Raw genomic sequence first — 23,339 nt, 5'->3', positions numbered from 1 at the left:
AGCATACCCACAGATCTCTGGCTAAAAAAATCTCCGCCAGGTGCAATGTCATGATCGATCATTGCAAGACTTCTCTATTATAGAGTGTTGGAAATGGCTCTTTTTGCAGGGTTATCCCCAAACTTGTTGCTTCTTCCTCCTTTGTTTTTCCTGACCTGTGGTTATTGGCTATAGGACTCTGGGCACTTTTCCCCTGCTGATCAGTGCTAAAGTGCATATGCTCTCTGTGTAAATTGTTATTGTGATTGGTTATCCATGATTGGTATATTTGTTTTACCAGTAGGTCCCTAGTAAAGTGCACTGAGTGTGCCAGGGCTGGTTATTCAAATGCTACTAGTGAGCTTGCCGCACTGATTTTGCCAACCACATGAGTAGCCCTAAAATGATGTCTCAGGCCTGCCACCGCAGTGCCGATGCGCAGTTTGTCAACTGCCCTGTTGACCTGGCCAGTGTACCCACTTGCCAGGCCTGACCCTTCCCTTTTCTTACCCATTGGAAACCCCTATGGTAGGCCCAAGGTACCCCCCTAGGCAGGGTGCAGTGTATGTGAAAGTTAGGACATGTACTAGTGTGGGTAACTTGTCCTGATAGTGAAATACTGCCGATTTCGTTTTTCACTATTGAAAGGCTATCTTGCCCGTAGGACAGAATGGGGAATGCTGTGTAACATATTTACTTGCATATCTTCCCATAGGAACAAGATAGAAATTTGGAATGTGGTGTCCCTGAACCCAGAATTTGATAACACATCTTTTAGGAAGGATGGTTTTTAAATTCTGTGTTTGAAAATAGCACTTTTAGAAAGTGGCTATATTCTTGTTCAACCTTTCCGTGTGCCTCTGCCTGTTAGTGGATTGACTGTCTGGTTTGAAAGTGACAGGGGCTGATGTGGCTCAAGGAGGCTGGGTGAGTCAGCACTAGGTTGAATAGGCCGATCTGCATTTGGAGTGGTGGGAGGAGTAGCACCTGGCCCTGAATAGGGCTGTGCCTGCCTTCCACAATGCTGGCTCCATCCCCTGCCATGTGTCTGATGGCCCTGGCCCACACTCACACAGGAAGAAGATGTGCACTGGCAGAGTGCACCCAGAACTGGTTTGGACTGGGTCTAGGACCCCTCACACCTAGGGTATAAATACTAGAGCTGAAACCTCGGAAATTTAGACTACTTTGGAATCAAGGAGGAACCTTTGCTGAGGAGAAAAGCTGAAGAGCTGACCGAGAAGTACTGCCCAAGTGTGTCTAGGGCTGGCCTACAATTGCTATTTCTGCCAAAGGAAGGAGAAGGACTTTGCTGTGTGCTGTGCCCCCCCCCCCCCCCGCTTGAAGAAAGGACTTTGCTGTATGCTGTGTCCTGAAAAGAAAGTCTCCAAGGGCCTGAGAAGAGCTGGCCTACTGTTGTGGAAACACAGGGATATAAAAGTTTCCAAGACTACTTCGTGACCAGGAATCCCTGCCAAAGAAGATCAGCTGAAGAGTCTGAGGAGAAGTACTGCCCTTGCTGTGTGTCTGGGGTTGGCCTTCAGTTTGCTGTTTCTACTGAGGGGAGGATCAAGGGACTTTGCTGTGTGCTGTGTCCCCTGCTTGAAGAAGGACTTTGCTGTGTGCTATGTCCATCTGAAGAAAAGTCTCCAAGGGCCTTAGAAGAGCAGGCCTCCTGTTTCTGAAGTCCCAGGCACAAAAAGACTTCACCCCAAGCTTCCCTGAACTTCCTTGCGGGGAGTTCTAATCTACCAGGAGGGCCTGTAACTGTGAATGAGGCCTTTTTGCTGTTGAGAGCTGGAAGCGCGATGCAACGAGGGAGAAGTGTGTTGTTGCCGCAGCAGCCACTGTCGCATCATCGAGGAAGCGTGCCGCCGCAGCTGCTGTTCGCCACCGCACCACCGGAGAAGCGCGTCGCAGGGCCATCGAATCGCTGAGGAAGCGTGTCGCTGCTGTTCACCATCGCATCACCGTAAAAGCATGTTGCGGCTCAGGAAACCACCGAGTTGGCCACACGGCCATCTGGCGTGCACACATCGCTTCTATGCTGTCGCATCGCAACAGAGATGCTATTTTGTCGCATTGCACCAGATGGTCACAACGCATCGAGGTGCCATCTTGTCGCATCAGAACCAGAGGACAGGAAGAATCAACGCATCGCCTTTTCAGCTCCCCTTTTGTTTGTTTTGCGTTACACATCCCAGGTACTTTGAGACTAAAGTGTCGCATTGATCATCTACAAATTTATTTTTGCAACAACCTTTTTAAAGACATTCTTCTAAGTGACTGCATGTTGGATTTTTGTCGTTTTGGTCTTGTTTAGTTTAGATAAAGAAATTTTATTTTTTCTAAACTGGTGTTGTGTACATTTGTGGTGTTTTCACTGGGTTTCTGTGGGTGCTGGTACAAATACTTTACACATTGCCTTGGGGATAAGCCTGTGGCGAACTCTGGGACCCTTTTAAAACTTACCTGCAGCCCCTTGCTGTAGCTCTGGCTGCTCCTGGACCCATTTTCTCCCGCCGTCGCCTTGCTGAAATCGCGGCCGCCGAGTGGAGAGAACTACACACCCCAGCCTCCCCTGCTCCGGTGGGCCAATCAGGTGACGTTATTCACGCGCCCGGAGGCGCTTTAAATTTCTGCATACCTCCGGGGGAGCGGGTGTTGCTCTGACGCTGTGGCGAACTCTGGGACCCATTTAAAACTTACCTGCAGCCCCTTGCTGTAGCTCTGGCTGCTCCTGGACCCATTTTCTCCCGCCGTCGCCTTGCTGAAATCGCGGCCGCCGAGTGGAGAGAACTACACACCCCAGCCTCCCCTGCTCCGGTGGGCCAATCAGGTGACGTTATTCACGCGCCCGGAGGCGCTTTAAATTTCTGCATACCTCCGGGGGAGCGGGTGTTGCTCTGACGCTGTGGCGAACTCTGGGACCCATTTAAAACTTACCTGCAGCCCCTTGCTGTAGCTCTGGCTGCTCCTGGACCCATTTTCTCCCGCCGTCGCCTTGCTGAAATCGCGGCCGCCGAGTGGAGAGAACTACACACCCCAGCCTCCCCTGCTCCGGTGGGCCAATCAGGTGACGTTATTCACGCGCCCGGAGGCGCTTTAAATTTCTGCATACCTCCCGCGTCGCGGGACAGCGCGCGGGCAGTGCCGGGCTAAGCCCAGGCAAAGGGCGGGCCCTCTGTGGCCCTCATAGGCTCGAGGAGACTGGACTGGGCCTATTTATTTATCGATTGTGTTAAAATATCTTTTATTATTGGTATTATATTTTTCTGGTGTGCACATTCTCCTTGTGATTAGGAACCCTTCGTCACTCTCCCTCAAATATTTCATCTTCTTTTAATTTTAACATATATTTATTGTATTCTTTTGGGGCTATAGTACTTTGTTATATAAAGATGTCAGCCAAAAAACTACGGTCCGGGAGAGTAATAGGGGATAGGGTCTGTATAATGTCAAAACCCATTTCCCCTAGCAACAGATCTTCTAGTAATTTGCTACTAAAGGGTCAGTCCCTGCTGCCTCAATTTTGGGAGAAGACGGTATCTAGTAGGGGGAAAAAAGATCAGTCAGACATCCCTCCTCCTGAAGATCCCTTCCTACCGCCATCTGATAGGTCAGGAAATAATGGGGATGTTTCTTTTTATCCTAAGACTGGACAGCAAACCAATGCGCCTGCCGTCTCTGCAGAGTTTCCCCTTGCTGACCCCATTGGAGGTCCACAATTAATGACGGACAGTAAGGGAGTTTCTCAGTTGTCAAGTATTGACCTGGAGCTCTGTGGTCGATACTTAGCTGACGGTCCTTTGAATTTACCTGAAGTGATTAAACCCCCGACTGGTGTTTCTTCCTCTGGTCTCTTTCTTTTTAGTAGTACCCCTTCTCTAAAATTGCCAGATATTTTTTCTCAGTCTAATTTCTCCATGAGTCCACTGCTTAATTTATCTGACACTGGTCATAAGGGTCTACTCGGTTATGATAAAGTGGAAAAACCGATTTCTGAATCCTTGATTGCATTGGAACATTTGCTGGCATCCATCCTACAGTTATTGAGTAAATTTGTGGGAAGTTCCGATTGCATTCTGGAATCAGTCACCCAGATACTAAAAGCCTTAGTGTTAAAAGCTCAGGAAAAGGTTCCTGATGTTGTTTCTAAAGTAAGCCCTCTGGGGCATGAGTTGGGTAGTGTGCTCTTAAATGAAAATGTAAACTCAGTTCAAAATAAGCCCCCTGTAGCTCCCATTTTACCTGTATCTAATTGCGCAAAGCTTTGCGACCTTGAAATTGAAGAAGAAATCATTGAGGTTGCTGCTCCAAATCTTGAAAGAGAACTATTTTCAATCTTTTTACCTGAATCAAAGGGATCAGGGGGGGTTGAAAAGGGAAAAATTAGAAAACAAAGAAAGAATCTAGGAAAAAAGAGGAAACCAATCCGTAGATTCAGAAAGAAAAAGCAGAAACAAATCATTTTTGAGGATTCCCAGGTCTTAGACTCTAAGTTCCAAATGACGGGAGAATTAATGTGTAAGGAGGTGGTTTCCCATTCTTCTGATATCTTAAAGTTCTCAGTCCCGGGCACAGAAATCATTTCTGATTGCCCTGGGAATGGTCCCCCATCGGATGTAGGGAGATGGGCAACTCCCCTGCCCGAGGTAGAATCGCCTGGGCGGTCTGTAGCTCTTGATCCTTTTGCCCCCGTTTTTCCTGCTTTGGATGTGGGAGAGGTACGGCCCCAGCATTTGCCCTCAAAAATTCCTGAAGTCTATGTAGATACATTTACAGTAGATTTTTTACCCTTATTTGATTCAGACTTATCCCTAAATAGAGCATGGCTACTCAAATATTTTAAGGATATTGAGAGCCTAAAATTGATTCAATCTAATGATATTGATTTAGTCTCTATATTGGGAACAGCGTCCGCTCCCTTTGTTAGGGTAAAATTCTATTCTAAACTTATATTAAACCTTATTCTACAACAGGCCGAGAGTTTTCAGTGTAGGGGAATTGATGTTTTACCTGTTCTTCCCTTTGGGAGAAATTGTTTCCCTCCAAATAGACTTTCTCAGCAGGGCAATGGTCAAGATACTCTCTTTTCCCTATATGATGAATTAAAGATTTCTGTTTCAAAAAATACACGCCGGGTGACTCAGGTAAAGCCAGTTTCGCTTTCCCAGACTATTCCCCCAAACAATGAAAATTCTCAGTGGAATTGGTTGCCTGGGGTTTTGTCTACTAAAACTTTAGACAATCCTAAGCTTTTTCAACATCTTTAGCAATAGTTTAAAAGTAATCTCTTGGAATGCTGCTGGCATTCATAATAATGCTGAGAAATTACAGTATTTATTCTCTATGAAAGCTAGCATTATTTGCCTCCAAGAGACCTGGTGTTCTAGTAGTTTATATGCAGGAAAAGACTATTTTGTCCTAGAGGCTAGGGCATTACCTTCAAAGAAAGGGCATGCAAAAGGTGGTCTTGCATGCCTCTTGTCAAATAGATTGAAATGGAATTTTACACATTATGTTGATCCAAAGAATCTCTTTCAGGCAGTGACCCTCTGCTCGCAATCAAGTTGGGGTACCAATACTTCATTAGTAATAATAAATGTATATATTCCCCCGGATGAATGTTTTAATATTTTATTGAAGCAAGTCTTTTCATACATTAAACAGCTAAAAGAGCTAGATCCTTCCCCCCATGTACTGTTAGTTGGCGATTTTAATTGTAAGGTTTCCAACACTAGTTTAGAGTTATTCAGAAATAAATGTAAAGAAGAAGCCTACCTTATCCCTCAGATTCTCTTCCCTAATAAAATTAAAACTAATAAAAGAGGGAAGTTGTTATTGGAAGAACTTTCTGCAACTGAGGGGATAATAGTGAATGGTAGGCTTCCCTCCGATTTTCCTGCTAACTATACTCATAGATCCCCCTTCAGTCAGTCAATCTTGGATTATGTAATTATTGATTATGATGTCTTTTCTCTAGTAAAAGATCTGGTAGTCTTACCGACATTATTCAGTGATCACAACGTGATCACTATAGATTTGTCTTTATTTTTTCCAAATTCTGACTCATGGCATCTTAATAGCGATATATTTAATTTTCATAAGAATACTGGAAGATGTTTCTGGAATTTTAAAGCCAGGAAGGGCCTGAAGTGTATTTTAGGAAAAACTATCCTAGAATTGATCTATTGGCAGGGTTCTGAACTGACTCATTTTGAGGATTTTATGAAGGAGGTTATTCGTGTTGCTAATAGATCCTCCTTTTCCAAAAAGAGGAGCTTTGTTCCCAGTTCGCTGATCCCTTTAAATAAGGCAATAAACAGGTTAGTGCGGGAACAATTTCTGTGTAGATCTACTGAATTAAAAAACAAAATATATTTGTTAAAAAGAAGGAGAAGTCGCATCAAGAAGAAACTTAAAAAGGAAAAAGAGGATTCTCTTTGGATCAGATTAAGGGAGGCGGTTGTTCATGGCAATACTAGAAAATTTTGGTCTCTCATCGGAGAGGGTTGTGGAGCTAGAGTCAGCCCTCATCCTATTCCTATTGCCGAATCATTATGGGTGTCGTTTATCTCCGCCCTTTATGCTGGGAATGGCGTAACATTTGAAGGTGAGTGCTCCTTAGAAGCTCCGAGAGATGTTGAGCTTTCTATTGAAGCCCCTTCAGAGAAAACCATTGAAATGGCTATTAAGGATATGCGTTCCTCTGGAGCTATGGGGCCCGATGAACTTCCCATTTCGATACTAAAGTTAGATCCTGTTCTATGGAGTAAAATCCTCTTTCCTTTATTTAGTGCTTGCTTTTCAAGTAAGACTGTGCCATCCTCTTGGAAGGGGAGCATTTTGGTGCCCCTGTTCAAGAAGGGCGATAGGAATAATCCAATGAACTATCGTCAGATAGCTCTCCTTGATGCTATTGGAAAAGTCTTTTCCAAATGCCTTCTAGCTTTAATCACTGATTGGGTCGAGGCGAATCAGATTTTGCCTCTTGAACAAACGGGCTTCCGCAAAGGGCATAGTACTTTGGATAACCTTACAGCCCTGCAGGTTATCCTGGACAAATATGTAAGAGTTCGGGGTGGAGGAGTCTATGCGGCTTTTATTGATTTCTCTACAGCATTCGACAAAGTGGATCGTCCTCTGCTGTGGAGAAAGCTAGCTATATTAGGTATGCCCCCTCTTCTATTAGACCTAGTACGATCTCTACATTCGGACACTTGGTGTCGAGTGTTACAGGGTGGAGAAAGGGGACTCTCGTGTGCTATTCCCTCCACTAATGGTTTAAAACAAGGTTGTCTTCTGGCTCCTCTGTTGTTCTCCCTGTATATTGCTGATCTTCCAAACTCGCTCGCATCTTGTGTTGGTATAGCCCCGGTAGTGGGGGGTTATAATATAGCCTGCCTTTTATATGCTGACGATATTTTAATTTTAGATTTAACTCCTAAAGGCTTAGCTAATCGTCTGCAGGCTTTACATGATTTTGCTGAGTCCCACTTTTTGAAGATAAATGCCTCAAAAAGTAAAATTATGTGCATCACAGGGAGGAAAAAATCCAAATCTGAGAATTATGGTTGGTCAGTAGGTGGGCAGAAATTAGAAGTGGTTAAATCATATACCTTTTTAGGAAGAATTGTTTCAGCAAACCTGAGCGAGAGGCAACACATTGATAACAACTCTCGTAAAGCCCTGTCTCAAGGCAAAAGCTTGAGTTCTCTTTATTCCGCTACAGGGAGAAGACATTTTGCTCTTTTATTAGAGGTTTATAAGGCAAAAATCCCCTCAACCCTCCTATACGGAATAGAATTGATGGATTTAAAACACTGGGGCTTCCTTCATATGATTGAAGGAAAATTATTAAGGTCTTTAACCACCCTGAATTCGGCTTGCTCTACAGCTGCTCTTAGACTAGAATTTGGTCTGCGTAGCAGTTGGGTACAGGGCCTGTCTGCATTAGTACGTTGGGTCGCCAGCCTTGCCAGAGGAGAAATGGGGACTTTGAGATCCCTTCTCAAGAGTGAATTATTGGGAAGTTTTAAAGAGCACTCTCAAATTGTTAAGAATTTCAGAAAGGCAGTGGCACTTCTTGAATTAGATGAGAGTTCTATTTTTATTATTTCTTCTTCCCAACTAAAATCTCTTTTGAAGCAGGCTTCCTGGTCTCTTTGCTTCAGGAGGGATAAAGAATCCATGATAGCTAAGAAGCGAAGTGCCCTACTGTGCAATTCTTACTCTAGGAAGTTTGTTCAACCTTATGTATTTTGGAATTTAACACATGGTATTCGGAGATTTTGGTTTCTTTTGAGGCAAGATTTATTGCCGCTTAATTCCCTCTTGGCTAAATGGTATGGGTCTTCCCCCCTATGTAATCTCTGTAATATGTCAGCACAGGATCGTACTCATGTATTGTTTATTTGTCCTGCATTACGTTTACTTCGTTTAAGGTGGTTAAAATCAATTTGTCTACAACTAGGAATCCTTGATGCGAATTCCTTTTTAAAAGCTTTATATACCCCTCCCAATGAAATGTTTTGCTTCAATATTTTTAACTTTTTTAAAGGTTTTTTAGATATTTATTGATGAAATGAGGAGGATTGTGTCATAGTATGCCCTTTTCGATGGAGAATGTTGTAATTGTTTATTTTTTCTTTTTATGATGGAATATGTATATGTATTTTGTGTATTTTGTTTGTGTGGCCCTCTTTGTAGTGCCAAAACATAATAAATAAATTGAATTGAATTGGATAAGCCTGTTTGCTCGTGCCAAGCTACCAAAGGGGTGAACAGGGGTTATCTAAAGTCTGTATTCCTCTTACCCTGACTAGAAGCAAGGGTCCCTATTTGGTCAAAGGTATCTAGCTCTGCCCACTAGAGACCCCCTTCTCCAACATAGAGATAGAGACGCAGTACTCCGCCGATCAAGGTAAAAGGGCAACATTCAATATTAAAGTAATTCTGTAGCGTTCTTCCCATACTTTACAATAGCAGCACAGGCAGCACGCAGGGAACTTGATACAGTAAAAAAGAAATTACAGCAGCTAGGGATCAAGTATGCTATGCTATACCCAGTCAGTTTGCGAGTGGATCACTGTGGCTAGCAAAGAATTTTGATGACTCCCAAAACAGCACTGTCATTTGTGAAAAGACTAAATTAGATCTAGAAGATCAGGTTGACTGAACTACCAAGATCCCTGAATGATACACTTCAATGTCTTACTAGCTTTGATGACCTCATCTCACACAGTTTTGGTACCTAAAGTCCATAAAGTAAAATTTGCACATCTGGGGTATAAATGCTGGTCCCAGATTAGTGGACATACATCTCTGACAGTGCCACTCAATGAGTTAGCTTCGGCAATATGAGGCTACACACTAGTCTGCTGAGAGTACCTTGAGCAGTATCAGGAAACTATTGCATCAGAACATAACACTGGGAACCCTGATATTCCCTATGACATAATACTCTGTGGCCAATACATAAATATTCCTGGCCACCTCCTCACCATCAGGAGACTGGTGAAGCACTGGGGATACCCCAACGTGGGTACCCCAAATGGTTTTTCCCTTTTTGTTGTTGTTGATACTGATGGCAATACTTCATACTGCTGATGTAATTGTTTCTTCTTTATTAATGGGGTGTTGGTACGATGATGTTGTCTTTAGGGAATTTGGGTTGCTAAGGTGGCACTGGATAGTTCTCATTTGTTTATGTTTTTAGATTTTCACCATGGTGCAGTCAAAGATAATATGCATGTACTAGGTGGCATATTTAGATAGGCAGCATGTGCAGATTGCTCTCCTCCAGGAGACAGACCTCACTAAGCAAACAGAAGGGGGTATTGGAGCTAGTTGGGCATGTGTCCAAGTGACATCATCTTATCTTCATACTTGAGGAGGTTACCCATATTAGTAAAGTGGGGCGTTAAATTCACACTTATCCATTCTAAAACAAATGAAGAGGGACGCTTTGTGATATTGCAGAGCAGACTATATGGCACTCTCATCATCCTTATTGCTACGTTTGGGCATAATATAGATTATCTTGAGTTTTACCCAGAAATATGGCATCAATTACACAAGCTACAACCCACAGCTGTTATTTGATGAGGTGACCTAGACCTATATCTAGAGCCCTCGGTGGACAGATCAGCTACAGGAGACTGGCAGGGCAAAAACTTTGCCCAGGTCCTGAGTGAGGGAATGGAGTAAAAGAGATTAGTGGACCTATGGCGACTAAGACATCCAGGTGGCACTGAGGGAACATTCATCTGATCTGTGTACGGAACATGGTCCAGATTGGATTGTTGGTAAGTGACCAGAGAGGTAAACACATGGACATCTGTGCTACAACATATGGCAAGAACATCATCTGACTATGCACCAGTGAGAGTGGTACTGGAACTGCCAGCACATATTCCTGCACCCTTCTCCTGGAGATTTCAACCCACAGCCCTACATGACTCTGTAATTAGGGATGGTCTGAGAGATGCAATCGCAGATTACTTCGCAAATAATGAGAGATCTGTGAAAGGGGCTGGCATGCTTTGCGAGGTGTTCAAGGTGTACATAAGAGGTATCTGCATTAGTAAGCAAGCAGCGGATTGCAAGCGTTGCAAACTCAGTTACAAAAAATAGAACAAAGTCTTCAGACTTTGGAAAATCAATATGAGAGTACACCCAGTCCCAACATATTAGCTGACATTCAAGAACATTACACAGTCTACAAAGATATAGCAAAGCAGGAAGTCTGCTACCTCTCTAAGCGATATATTGTGAGGTCATAGGGGGAGGGGGCGTCACAGTAGAAATTTGGCATTCAAAGTTAGGGAGTCCTGGGCTTCATCGCAAATAACACACATTAATATACAGGAAGGTCTACCCTATTCAAGCTCGACAAGACACCCAAGAACTGTGATTCTTATAGACCACTATCACTTATCAACATAGACGCAAACATACTAGGCAAAATTCTGGCCACTAGGCTCCAGTCACTTCTTATTAATATGATCCTACCAGACTAATTCACTTTTATTCCCACCAGGTTTACAGCTCATAATTGTTTTTTTGGGGGCTTTGTGTGACTGACTACTTGACCTCGTGCCTATGAGTTTTGCATGCATCTATTATATTTATTTACTTTGAATGCTTTGTTTTTTTTAACCGCCCACGCGTCTCTCCTCTTCCATGTAGTTCCCCTCCGCCTTTTCTTTCTCGCATCTTTTTCTGATTTTCGGCTTTGTGCGACTGACTACTTGACCTCGTGCCTATGAGTTTTGCATGCGTCTATTATATTTATTTACTTTGAATGTTTTTTTTTATTTAACTTTACGCACCCAAAGGTTTTTTTTAATTTAACGTTACGCACCCAAACACGTTCATTGTTTCCTTTCCTTCTTACATTCTTGTGCGAAAAAAAAAACACTCTCTCCACAAACAGCACTTTTATCCTGTCTCGCCTCTCTGTGTTTTGCTGTCTGCCCTTGTTTTCAATAGTTTCCAGCCTCTGTGTTCTGCTTTACGCATCCAAACACGTATGCTTTTGTCTGATTTTCCTGCTTACAATCTCATGCAAAACAAACAAAAAATCACTCTCTCTATAAACAGCACTCCTCTCCGCCCATGCGTCTCTCCTCTTCCATGTAGTTACGCCCCGCCTTTTCTTTCTTGCATTTTTTTTTTGGGGGGGCTTTGCGTGTCTGACTACTTGACCTCATGCCTATGAGTTTTGCATGCGTCTATTATATTTATTTACTTTGAATGTTTTTTTTAAATTTAACTTTACGCACCCAAACACGTTCATTGTTTCCTTTCCTTCTTACATTCTTGTGCGAAAAAAAAAACACTCTCTCCACAAACAGCACTTTTATCCTGTCTCGCCTCTCTGTGTTTTGCTGTCTGCCCTCGTCTTCAATAGTTTCCAGCCTCTGTGTTCTACTTTACGCATCCAAACACATATGCTTTTGTCAGAGTTTCCTGCTTACATTCTCATGCAAAACAAACAAAAAATCACTATCTCTACAAACAGCACTTTTATCATTTTATTCTGTTTTACCTCACACAATGCCCTACACACATTAGACCACACAAAATACCACCTCACACACTGCTCTACACACATTAGACCCTCAAACTGCCACCTCACACACTACCCTACACACATTAGACCCCACAAAATGCCAAATCACACACTGCCCTACACACATTAGCCCCCTCACACTATGCACTCCCCCACCCTCAAATAAATAAGAATACAGTTTACTTCCAAGGCACTGCAGTCATTTATGTGAGCCAGTGTCAGATTGTGTATTTTTTTTCAATACTAATACAGCCTTTAAAGAAAATAGAAATACAGTTTACTGACAAGTCACTAACCAACACTGCCCCCTCTCACTCAGACCACACACACTGCCCCCTCTCAAACAGACCACAAACACTGCCCCCTCACACATACCACTCACTTACCCCTCCACACGGACCACTCACACTTACCCCTCCACACAGACCACACACACTGCCCCCCTCACACAGACTACACACACTGCCCCCCTCACACAGACCACACACACTGCCCCCTCACACAGACCACACACACTGCCCCCTTCACACAGACTACACACACTGTCCCCTCTCACACAGACTACACACACTGCCCCCTCACACAAACCACACACACTGACCCCTCCTGACACACTGACCCCTTGACACACTGCCCCCACATACACTGCTCTCACACATTACCCACTCACAGTGCTTTAGGTCACACACACTGCACCCTTACACCCCGCACACACACACACAGCCCGCACCCTTACTCACTCATACTGTGTCCTCATACAATTCCCCCTCACACACTGCCCTCTTACACACTGCCCCCTAGTTTGTACGATGTCAGTAGGTGCCTTTTCTAAATTTTAACAAAAACACAAACATTACAGGATCAAAGCGTTTCTAAAACACATCAGTAGATTTTTGGGTTTTTTCGTCGGTTAATGTCTATTGGTGCTAGGTGTTTTGTGCTTGAATTAGAATTTTTGTTTAACTTTATTTAACAAATGAACAAAGTTCACACTGCCACCCTCTCACACAGACCACAAACACTGCCCCCCTTACACATACCACTCACACTTACCCCTCCACACAGACCACTCACACTTACCCCTCCACACAGACCACACACACTGCCCCCCTCACACAGACTACACACACTGCCCCCTCACACAGACCACACACACTGCCCCCTCACACAGACTACACACAACTGCCCCCCTCTCAAACAAACCACACACATTGACCCCTCATCACACACTGACCCCTTGACATACTGCACCCACATACACTGCTCTCACACATTACCCACTCACAGTACTTTAGGTCACACACACTGCACACTTACACCCCGCAAACACACAAAGCCCACACCCTTACACACTCACACTGTGCCCTCATACAATTCCCCCTCACACACTGCCCTCTAGCACACTGCCCCCTAGTTTGTACGATGTCAGTAGGTGCCTTTTCTAAATTTTAACAAAAACACAAATGTTACTGGATCAAAGCGTTTCTAAAACGCATCAGTAGATATTGGGGTATTTTCGTCGGTTAATGTCTATTGGTACTAGGTGTTTTGTGCTTAAATTAGCATTATTGTTTAACTTTATTTAACAAATGAACAAAGTTCACACTGCCCCCCTCTCACACAGACCACAAACACTGCACCCTTCACACATACCACTCACACTTACCCCTCCACACAGACCACTCACACTTACCCCTCCACACAGACCACACACACTGCCCCCTCGCACAGACTACACACACTGCCCCCTCACACCGACCTCACACACTGCCCCCTCACACAGACCACACAGACTGCCCCCCTCACACAGACTACACACACTGCCCCCTCTCACACAGACTACATACAGCCCCCCTCTCACACAAACCACTCACACTGACCCCTCCTCACACACCTCCTTGACACACTGCCCCCACATACACTGCTCTCACACATTTCTCACACACGCTCTCACACATTTCCCACTCACAGTACTTTAGGTCACACACACTGCACCCTTACACCCCGCACACACACACATCCCGCACCCTTACGCACTCACACTGTGCCCTCATACAATTCCCCCTCACACACTGCCCTCTTACACACTGCCCCCTAGTTCTTACGATGTCAGTAGGTGCCTTTTCTAAATTTTAACAAAAACACAAACGTTACGGACCAAAGCGTTTCTAAAACGCATCAGTAGATTTTGCGAAAGTTTAAACTATTGGAATTGTAAATGACAAAGCTATTAATTTAGCTTTTTTGAAAACCAATACATAAATACAAAATTTGGCATTTACAATACCATTGGCTCAAACTTTCCTAATGCGAGACCTATTGCATTGCAAATGCTTGTTTTTATAGCCTTTGAGTGCTTGTCCAACTGTACTGAGTCAAGTGTGGAATGTGTTGTTCATAACTCAGTTTGCAGAGCCATAGTAGGAGGTGCTCCAGGACATCAGTAGAAAATACCTCAACCCCATTGTTTTTTTTTTCTCCAGAGTTTTATATAGTGCGAACTTGACCCGAAGGTATCGGAGCACTTCACATGAGCACTGGTTGCAATACACAAGGAGACGTTCATTTTTTTTTTGTTAGGCACAGGGAGATTAAGTGATTTGCCCAGAATCACAAGATGCTGTGCATTGTTACCGAGACTTGAACCCGGTTCTTTAGATTTGAGGGCGAGCGCTCTAGCCATTAGGCCACATCCTTGTTGCTGACCAATTTTTACTGCTTGCCCAGGTCCCTCATAACAGGGTCTGACAGTAGCAATATGACAGACATACTTTGTGATGTTTCTCCTCCAAGTTTCACTTTACTAGCTAGCATCCAAGGCTGAATACGATAGTGTGACTTTCATTATGAGATCCAGGCTCATCCACTATAAGGGTGAGGGATGGCCTGGGTAGGTGGATAGGTGGATTATGACAAACAAAGCAGCAACTCCACATTAGAATGCCTACCTCCAAGGCTTTTCAAGTTTTATATTTAGAAGAGAAAGGGGATTGCCGAGTAAAGATGTCCATTTACCAAAATGATAAGATAGTGGAAGTGACATCTCGCTTCGGTGGACCACAAATGACAACAGTAGAGTTGATGCCCAGGCTGATCTTTGGCCCATCAATAACCTTATATTTGCTGCTATGAGGTTAAGGGAAAGACAAATGTGTAAAACTGCAGAAAGAATATTGAACTCATAAAACCAGGGGTAATAACGGTAGGTCCAGGGAAAGCAGTGGACAAGACGTGGTTAGCTGTCACAACTCATGACACCCCCGAGTGAGGGCATTGTCCCTGCTAGTATCTTTCCAAGTATATGACGTCCTCTATCCACTGGAACTCGAGGGGTTATCTTTGGAATGACTATCCTACTCGTCAATACTTCTCCTCAATGAGCTCTAACCTTTTGACACTTCTAATGTGTGGGAACATGCTAGGAGCTCCTTCCTCATGAGGACACTAAGGCCAAGTTGTTGAGGTATTTGGGAAACAACTTTTTTTAGGGCTGGGAAAATATCAAATATGTCAGTGGATTTGTGTAATTTCAGGAATTTTGTGTTATTCTTGTTGCATCCCAAAATTACGCCCGTCGCCAGAATGCCAGCAACTGTCAATGCTGGTATTTCAATTTTGGTGCTATTTTTAGTGTGAAATGAGTCATCATGTCCAAAATGGACTTGACAACTCAGTTCACTCTAAAATGCAGTGTTAATTGCCATATTTGCATTTTCTGTAATTGTGCATAATTTCATGTAATTTTCCAGATATTGTACCTAATTACTGAAAAGCAAATGACTCAACTTTGCACACCCCTGCTTTTGTTCACCATCACATACTCAGTTCTGTGCCAATCTGACTTTCAGAAATGCCGTCCAAAAAAGTCACTTTTGGAACTACTGTCCACTGTCATTTCCACTGCAAAAACATTTAATGATGAAAAGAGAAGTACACACAGAGCACTGTATGTTGTCAGTGTACTGCAAACTGCCACGTATGCAGAAATAAGAATGATGAAGCCAAAGACACACATTTTATGCCCCTGGAGATAAATGTTCTTCCTCAGTCAAACTCCACAGTTACATCTATTTCTGTGAGAGAAACCAGAGTCGTGCCAGTTATAGGTCTCCGGAGCCAATATCCTTGCCAGAAGTCCCAGTTCTCGGGCTCCTGAGCACTCCAACAGCTATATGATGCAAAGAAATGTCTAGCACGGTGACCTCCTTCGTCTGTGCTCCTCAGATGATGTCCAAGCTGTTGCAGCCCTCGAGCTTGAGCCCGCTCCCCTTCATATTTGAACTTAGTAGTCTTTTTTGTGAAGTGTTCCCCTCTGGTTGACCCATAGCTACGTGTTATTCATTTCAGTAAGGCCTAAATTGTCCACTTAACTTTTTGCAGTAGGACATTTGGTCAAATAATGAAGCCTTTGATACCACTCAATTGCAAAGTCACGCAGTTGATTCTATAGTGCACTTTTGAGGGGGACTGCCGCTAATTGAAAGCAGGCATTACGATAGACTCTACAGTGTAGAGGTAGGAAGGGACATCATGTGACCCCAATAGTCATCAGTAACCCATTGGTAGCACTGGAGCTGTGCCTGCTACCCCTGGTATCAGGGGTTATGTGGAAGGTGGCAGTAAGTGAAGTAAACAGGGTTCGATGAGAGCTGTTTACATGTTGTAGATTCCACGCCATGATCTTCCTAGCAGTAAATCAGAGGCAGTGGGAGGCCAACGCTATGATGTCACCACGGATCAAAAGAAGGCCGATGCAGGCTAACCTGCACTTTAGTGAGGCTGCTTTCACGTTGTGACCAACAAAAACGTGTAGCTACTGAAAATACACATTACTCAGTCCCGCTGTGCACTTTCACCGGACTATTCGCACTTATAAGATACTTCTCATGTCTGGAATCTTCAAGGTGCGCTCGTGCCATTGATCGGCTATGTTGTTACTGAATGATCAGGTTTTTGTTTAACATGACTTCGCTCTCAGTGGTATATGTCAATGATGTCTTAAATTTAAAATGAATGGCAGGAACAATTCCACCAGAAAAATTATGCTACGATTCACAGAGAGAGCTAGCGAGATAGCTCTGTTGTGCATCCACACCTAACGTATTGTCTATTAGTCAAGCCCAAAGAAATCCTCTGCGCCGTGCTGTGCATCGCATGCATGGGCCGAATAAATATTTACAACATGTTAGTTTAGTAGTGCTTCGGAATACTACTCAGCGTATCAGGTTTCATTGTACACAAGTGACAGTTGTCAATGTTAAGGCACTCACTAAACATGTAAACGCGTTGCTTGCCTTGCAGGTTGTTTGACAGCACTGCGGTGTACCTCACTGAAGAAAAAAGAAAACAAACCAGCCGCAAAAGCACTGGCGAATGAATTGGCCCGTCTCTTCCACAGCCCCTAATTCCTGGAATTACGCATTGATCCTTTGTTTCATTTCACTGGGAGATCTATTCCTGTCTAGGGGGTGCGGCAGCCTGCTTGTCATTAACAGGCTCCCCGCCTGATACAGTGCAGCAGCCGCGCGCTCATCGCCGACATACCTCAGGCACGCTGTGGGTGACTGCAGTAGCGCCGCGAGCCAATTAATGTGTACGCTGAGTGCGTGTTTAGTGTTTCCTCACGCTCGGTATTCTGTGAAGTACCAGTGTTTGCGGAGCTAATCGACGGTTTGCGGACAGGCTGCTGTACGACGCCAGCTGGAGATCTGCTGCTAGTCGTTGACTAAAGAGCCCAGTCATGTCTAAAACGGGCGTAAAGGCTGAAGAGTAAGTGTAATAGAAAAATATCTTCACCCAGCTAAAAATATAAGGCACCAGCGTAGTTGAACCGATCTGCAGAGATAGATTTGACAGTAAGTAGGTACATAGGACATACTGCTATAAGCTAGGCCAGAGTGAATCAGAAATGTAGTTAAATTGGTTTCACGCTTGCTTCTGACATCCGGGGTCTTATTATGAAGCTATATTCTTCGTTGAGCGAGTGCAAAAGGGATCTGTGTGTTTCTCTTTGGTTCCCAGTTATTGCATGTTTTTCTGAAAGCAAAGCTGGTAAATAAAAAAAAAGCAACTACTACCCTGTGTTTCCGAGCTCTACTGTCAGAAAAACATGCATCATCTCTGTTAAGACAAGTGCAGACTGGGTAAACCCACCACAGAGCTGTTCAAGAGTACCATCGGCAGTTCAGCACAGCACCTCGCGCTGGTACGCCAGCAGTGAAGAACTTGTAGGGGGCTCCGTGTACATGTCTAGTCCCATAGGGTGCCTGGTAGGATCAAAAGACATATAATCCAGGTGACAAAAGGCTGGTTGTTAACAGTTGTGACCGCCAAGTACACCCTAAGGACCTAGAACTCACACTCACACCAGTGTAGTGACAAGGCCAGGACCAAGCCCAAGTTCAGGTAAGTATTCAGTCAAGAGGCCATGCAGAGGGGCGTTACACCCAGCGACCTGCACCCCCTGCAATTAACCTCTGCAACGTATGCATCCCATGATCAGACCCAGGAGCAGCACATATGTTGTCAGTCCTGGTCCCACGCAATTGCAGCCTGCTTTTAAATTACCTGTAGGGGTACAGCGACGCCACCACCACCCGGACAGAGGCCCCCGGCAGGTCTCCCAGCCCAACGCTTGCTGGAAGTCCCTGGAGAGTGGCAAGTAGCACAGGCACCGGCTTACCACAGCCACGTTAAGGATCTTACAGGGGGTACTGCTTCTAGATCAAAGCACATAGGTTGCTGAGAATGTCCGTTATTCACACCAAAGAGTACGGAATGTCATGCACATTAGACCAGCAAGAAGAAGGAGTGGCCACCGGTCCCCACCCAGGGAAGGACTTTGCAGCACCCCTAGCAGTGCAGGGACAGGGTTCTATCGGACCCAGTGGCAGGCAAGTGTGGGGAAAGCACAAGGGTTAGGAATAGATGAAGTAATTCCAGAACCAATAGTTAAACTGGGAGAAAGGCCTTCATGCTAATAGGTTAGGAAAAAGGTATTTATTTGATAAATACGTACTTGGAAATCAGAATAAAGCCATGGTCGGAGGAGCCAAAGGATTCAAACGAATAAGCCCAGTTTATAAGGCAGGGGAGCTCATGGCGAAAAGATGGCGGAAAGACGCTAGAGGAGCAAGTTTTCTTTTAGATCTCAGTGATCTCTTGCAATAAATAGAATACAATAAACAGGCATGACGTTGCTGAAAATAGGCAGAAATGAACAACGAACCGCCAAACAGACACTGTCAGATTTTACGGGGCAGTGGGAGTAGGATTAAAGGCGTCATGGGGGGTGTGAGCAGCACACGAATCACTAGGTGGATTCACAAACAAGATGGACACAATATAACAAATATACGCCCAATAGAGGCAACCTCAGTAAGGGCATAAAGGTCAGGTATGAACGAGGGCAGCTAATGGCGGCTAAACAAAGGGGAGGTAAAACACAGTCAACAGAGGCCCGGACGGGGGAGGGGGTATATATCCACCCATGGACCCGGTAACGCATATCAAAACCGGATCTCGCAAAGTTACATACCTGATAGAAAATCCTGGAGCGGGAGTCTATGGAACCATCAGCGATACGTCGGATGAACCAGCCCGGACGCCTCAGCTGGTTATACTGACAGGGAACTTCCTTAAGTGGACGGAAAGGAATTCTCACGGGCCAATCGGAGGATTCCCGGCTGAAAAGGCAGATACAAGTAGAGAGAGGACTGCAAGGGTGAAATTAATATGTAACGAAGGTGCCCAAAGGCGGCCAAATTGGAGCGGAGCAAAAAGTTTGTAGATGCTGGTATACAGTGGGGCGCATGTTAGCTATTAAAAGTCTCGAGTGTGTGAGCAACCAAAATCTGATAAATGTCAGATACGAGTTAAAACGAGGACTGCAGGAGAGAACTAAATATGTAGAACAGGCGCCCAATCGCAGCCAAATAAGAACGAAGCATCAGATCCGATGAAACTGACGGATCGTAGCCAAAGAAAACAGAGCGTAAAGGATAAAAGGACATCAATCAGGGTCATTGAGAGCAAGTAGGGATCCTAACATCAGATATAGCATGAAATTCCCAACTTAGGGTCTAAAGTACATGAGCAGCAAACTTCTGATAGAGGTCAGAGGGGGAGGGGTTCAGGGGTGAAGAGGGCATTACATGATAGCATTTTCCCACTGGATCATTTCATTCAACCCATGGTGGACAGAGTCAAGGTAAAAGATCCAGAATGTCTCCCTCTTTTTTCTGATGGACGTTGGATCTCTTCCAGGGGGAGTGCGTATTTTTTCCAGGATAGACCATCTGAGGTCTTTATCAATGTGGTTTGTGTCCAGCCAGTGGTTGACAAGGGGCGCAGTGTTTTTTTTTGTGCGAATATTGGATTTGTGTTCACATATCCTAATTCGTATCTCGCGGCCTGTTTCACCAATGTATATAAGATCGCATGGACATGCAATGATATAAACAACATTGGAGGTGCGACAGTTAGACATCCCTTGGAGGGTAATGGATCGGTTGTTGGTATTGATGGTATTGCCCACAATGGCATTCGGGCATGCCTGACATGTACCACAACGGTGGTTACCTTCAATAGGTTTAAGTCCAGAGATAGAGGTCTGAGTTAACATTTTTTCCTCTGGGATTTTCCCGCTTATGAGAAAGTTTTTCAAATTCTTGTTTCGTCGAAAGGCGAACATGGGTTTGGGGATTTTCATCTCATCGTTGCCCATGTTCAATAGGTGCCATGATGAATTGATGGTTTGTCTGATAGTGTTGTTGATGTTAGAGTGTTTGGTAACATATACTAACTTGTCCATGGGGTTGATAGTCCTCTGTTCAAACATGGAATCTCTATTGAAACATCTGGCTCGTTTAAATGAGTCCTTAATCAATTTCTGAGGGTATCCACGACTCAGGAACTTAGACTTGAGGTTTTCAGCCTGACGTAAAAAGTCATTCATGTGGGAACAATTTCTCCGAACACGGAGGAATTGGCTAAAGGGAATACTGTCCCTCTGGCTTCTAGGATGGTAGCTGCTATATTGTAACAGTGTGTTTCTGGCAGTAGGTTTTATGTACAAAGACACGCATAAGCTGTTTTGCTGATGTTCAACCCAAACATCCAGGAATTCAACCCTGGTGTTGCTGACATGGGCAGTGAACTTAAGGTTGATATCAGCTGCATTTAACCAGGCAATGAATTCACTAAGGGAGCTATTGTCACCACTCCAGATAAAAAAAATATCATCAATGAAGCGTGACCACGCCCGAACGTTCTCGTAAAACGGTGCCAGGTCATTATAGATGTTAATCTGTTCGAATCTACCCATGTAAAGGCATGCTATGCTGGGGGCACAAGATGCCCCCATACTGACGCCCTGGATCTGGTGAAAGTTTTTGCCATTGAATTCAAAATAGTTTTCATATAGCACCATCTTTAGGCATTGAATGATGAATGGGGCATTGGTGATTTCAGTTTCCATCGCCAATATCTCTTCTAGCACGGATAGTGCACCCTTCTGGGGTATGTTGGTATATAGGGATTCTAGATCAAGCGTGACCAGGAATTCCCTATCTGGATCAAAAGGGGTGTTCTCAATCTTGGAAATGAAATGGCCAGTATCTTTCACGTAGGATTCGAGATTGCTCACCAGGGGTTTCAAAAAGCAATCGACGTACTTGGAAAGAGGTTCAATGGCCGAGCCGATGGTGGAGACAATGGGTCTCAGGGGGGGGGTCCAAGGTGTTTTTGTGAGTTTTAGGCACCCCGTAGATGATGGGCATTCGAGTATAGCTGGGTGTCAGGAATTCAGCTTCCTTGGCGCAGATGAAATTTTCATCCGCTGCAGCCTTCACCATCAATAGGATGCGTTGTTTGAGATTGATCTCGGGATTTCTTAGAATACATTTATAATGTTCGGTGGACGACAAAAGAGTATTCATTTTTTCAATATAGGTAGAGGTATTGAAAACAACAATACCCCTCCCTTATCACACGGCTTGATAGTCAACTGCTTATTGTCTTGTAAGGATTTCAGGGCTTTCTGTTCACTAAAAGGTAAGTTGTTAACAGACCTAGGAATATTCTTTAAAATGTTTGAAAATTTAGATGAAACAACCTTCTCAAAAATGCCTACCTCCGGACCGACAAGGTCTAGACAAGGCGTAAACTCGGAGGGGGGTCTGAGTCCAGAGAGATTGTCTCCCGAGTCTGGAGTTGGTTTTTTCATGAAAAAAATGTTTAGCCTAATTTTCCTGAAAAACGAATGTAGATCCTTCATAAATTCAAATTTATTGAAGGAAGATGTAGGGACAAATGATAAAGGCCTGGAGAGAAGAGTTAAGGACTCAGTGTCAACATCAGTGGTGGAGAGATTAAACACTGGTATATTTACTGTGTTTTCCAGTACTGGTTGTGCCTGGTTTGGATATACATCTGTGGTTGGCCCTGAGACTGATAGTAGTTCCTCATTCGTGGTGTTCTGGATCTGGGGCGGTAGTTCCCTCTGCGATTGCCTAAAAAATGATCGGGCATGGCTGGCCTATCAAAGGATTCATGTCGTGGTTGGAAGTTCGGGTTATAGTTAGTCTCATAGTCAGTGGACCCTTCATCTTCTGAGTCAGTCGTATCAGAGAAGGTGATGACTTTCTTGTTGTTGCCCCATCTCATATTACTATTGTTGGGTCCATTCATATCCGACATGTTATAAAAGTTAGACATAAGGTAGGGATATGTCCGTTCCTGTGAGAATAGCCTGATATCTTTCTTTAGTTTATCCGTTTTCCTTTTTAGGAGGTAGGTCGAGAAGGAATCCAGTTCTTGTGCAATTTCTTCTAGTTTTTTAGTGGCCATTTCAACAGAGTTATCTTTTTTTAGTCTCTCTTCTAGTTCCTCTATTTCCTTGTTCATAATGGCTAGAACTTCTCTTGCCGTCTCGATGATCAACATCATCCAGTCGCGTGAGCATCTATTGGAGATTAGGGCCCATTTCTCTAGAAATAGTCTGATTTCGAACACTCAGTAGGAGCTGAACGAACAGAAGGGTAAATTTACCCTTCTGTTCGTTCAGCTCCTACTGAGTGTTCGTCATATGTAGGGACCTATCCTTCAGGCCCTTTTATCTTTGGGAGGTGGTTTTTCTTCCTTTAGAATTTTTGTACTTACCCTGATACCGCCTGTCCCGCATCAAATTTCTTTGGGGCCCCAGGTGGGCTCCCAGCCAGGCTCTCACTTCAATCTCCCAAGGATGGTGAGGGATGCAGGTCTGAGCTCGCTCTCCGGGCCG

The 23,339-nt window shown here is 44.3% G+C and overlaps 1 long non-coding RNA gene across 1 annotated transcript in view; it reads right to left on the bottom strand.

Annotated features, from left to right (window-relative positions):
• Positions 1–19,664, bottom strand: part of LOC146867833 (uncharacterized) — a 129,280-nt gene extending 109,616 nt beyond the window's left edge. Inside the window, exon 1 of the long non-coding RNA XR_014966145.1 lies at positions 19,596–19,664. This is a non-coding gene — a long non-coding RNA (uncharacterized LOC146867833). The remainder of the gene's footprint in view (positions 1–19,595) is intronic.
• Between the last annotated feature and the right edge of the window lie 3,675 nt (positions 19,665–23,339).

Source organism: Triturus cristatus, chromosome 1_2 (assembly GCF_964204655.1).
Source record: "Triturus cristatus chromosome 1_2, aTriCri1.1, whole genome shotgun sequence".
NCBI classification, from domain to species: Eukaryota; Metazoa; Chordata; class Amphibia; order Caudata; family Salamandridae; genus Triturus; species Triturus cristatus.
The sequence above is the reverse complement of the archived record's forward strand: the minus strand, read 5'-3'. Positions and strand labels throughout refer to the sequence as shown.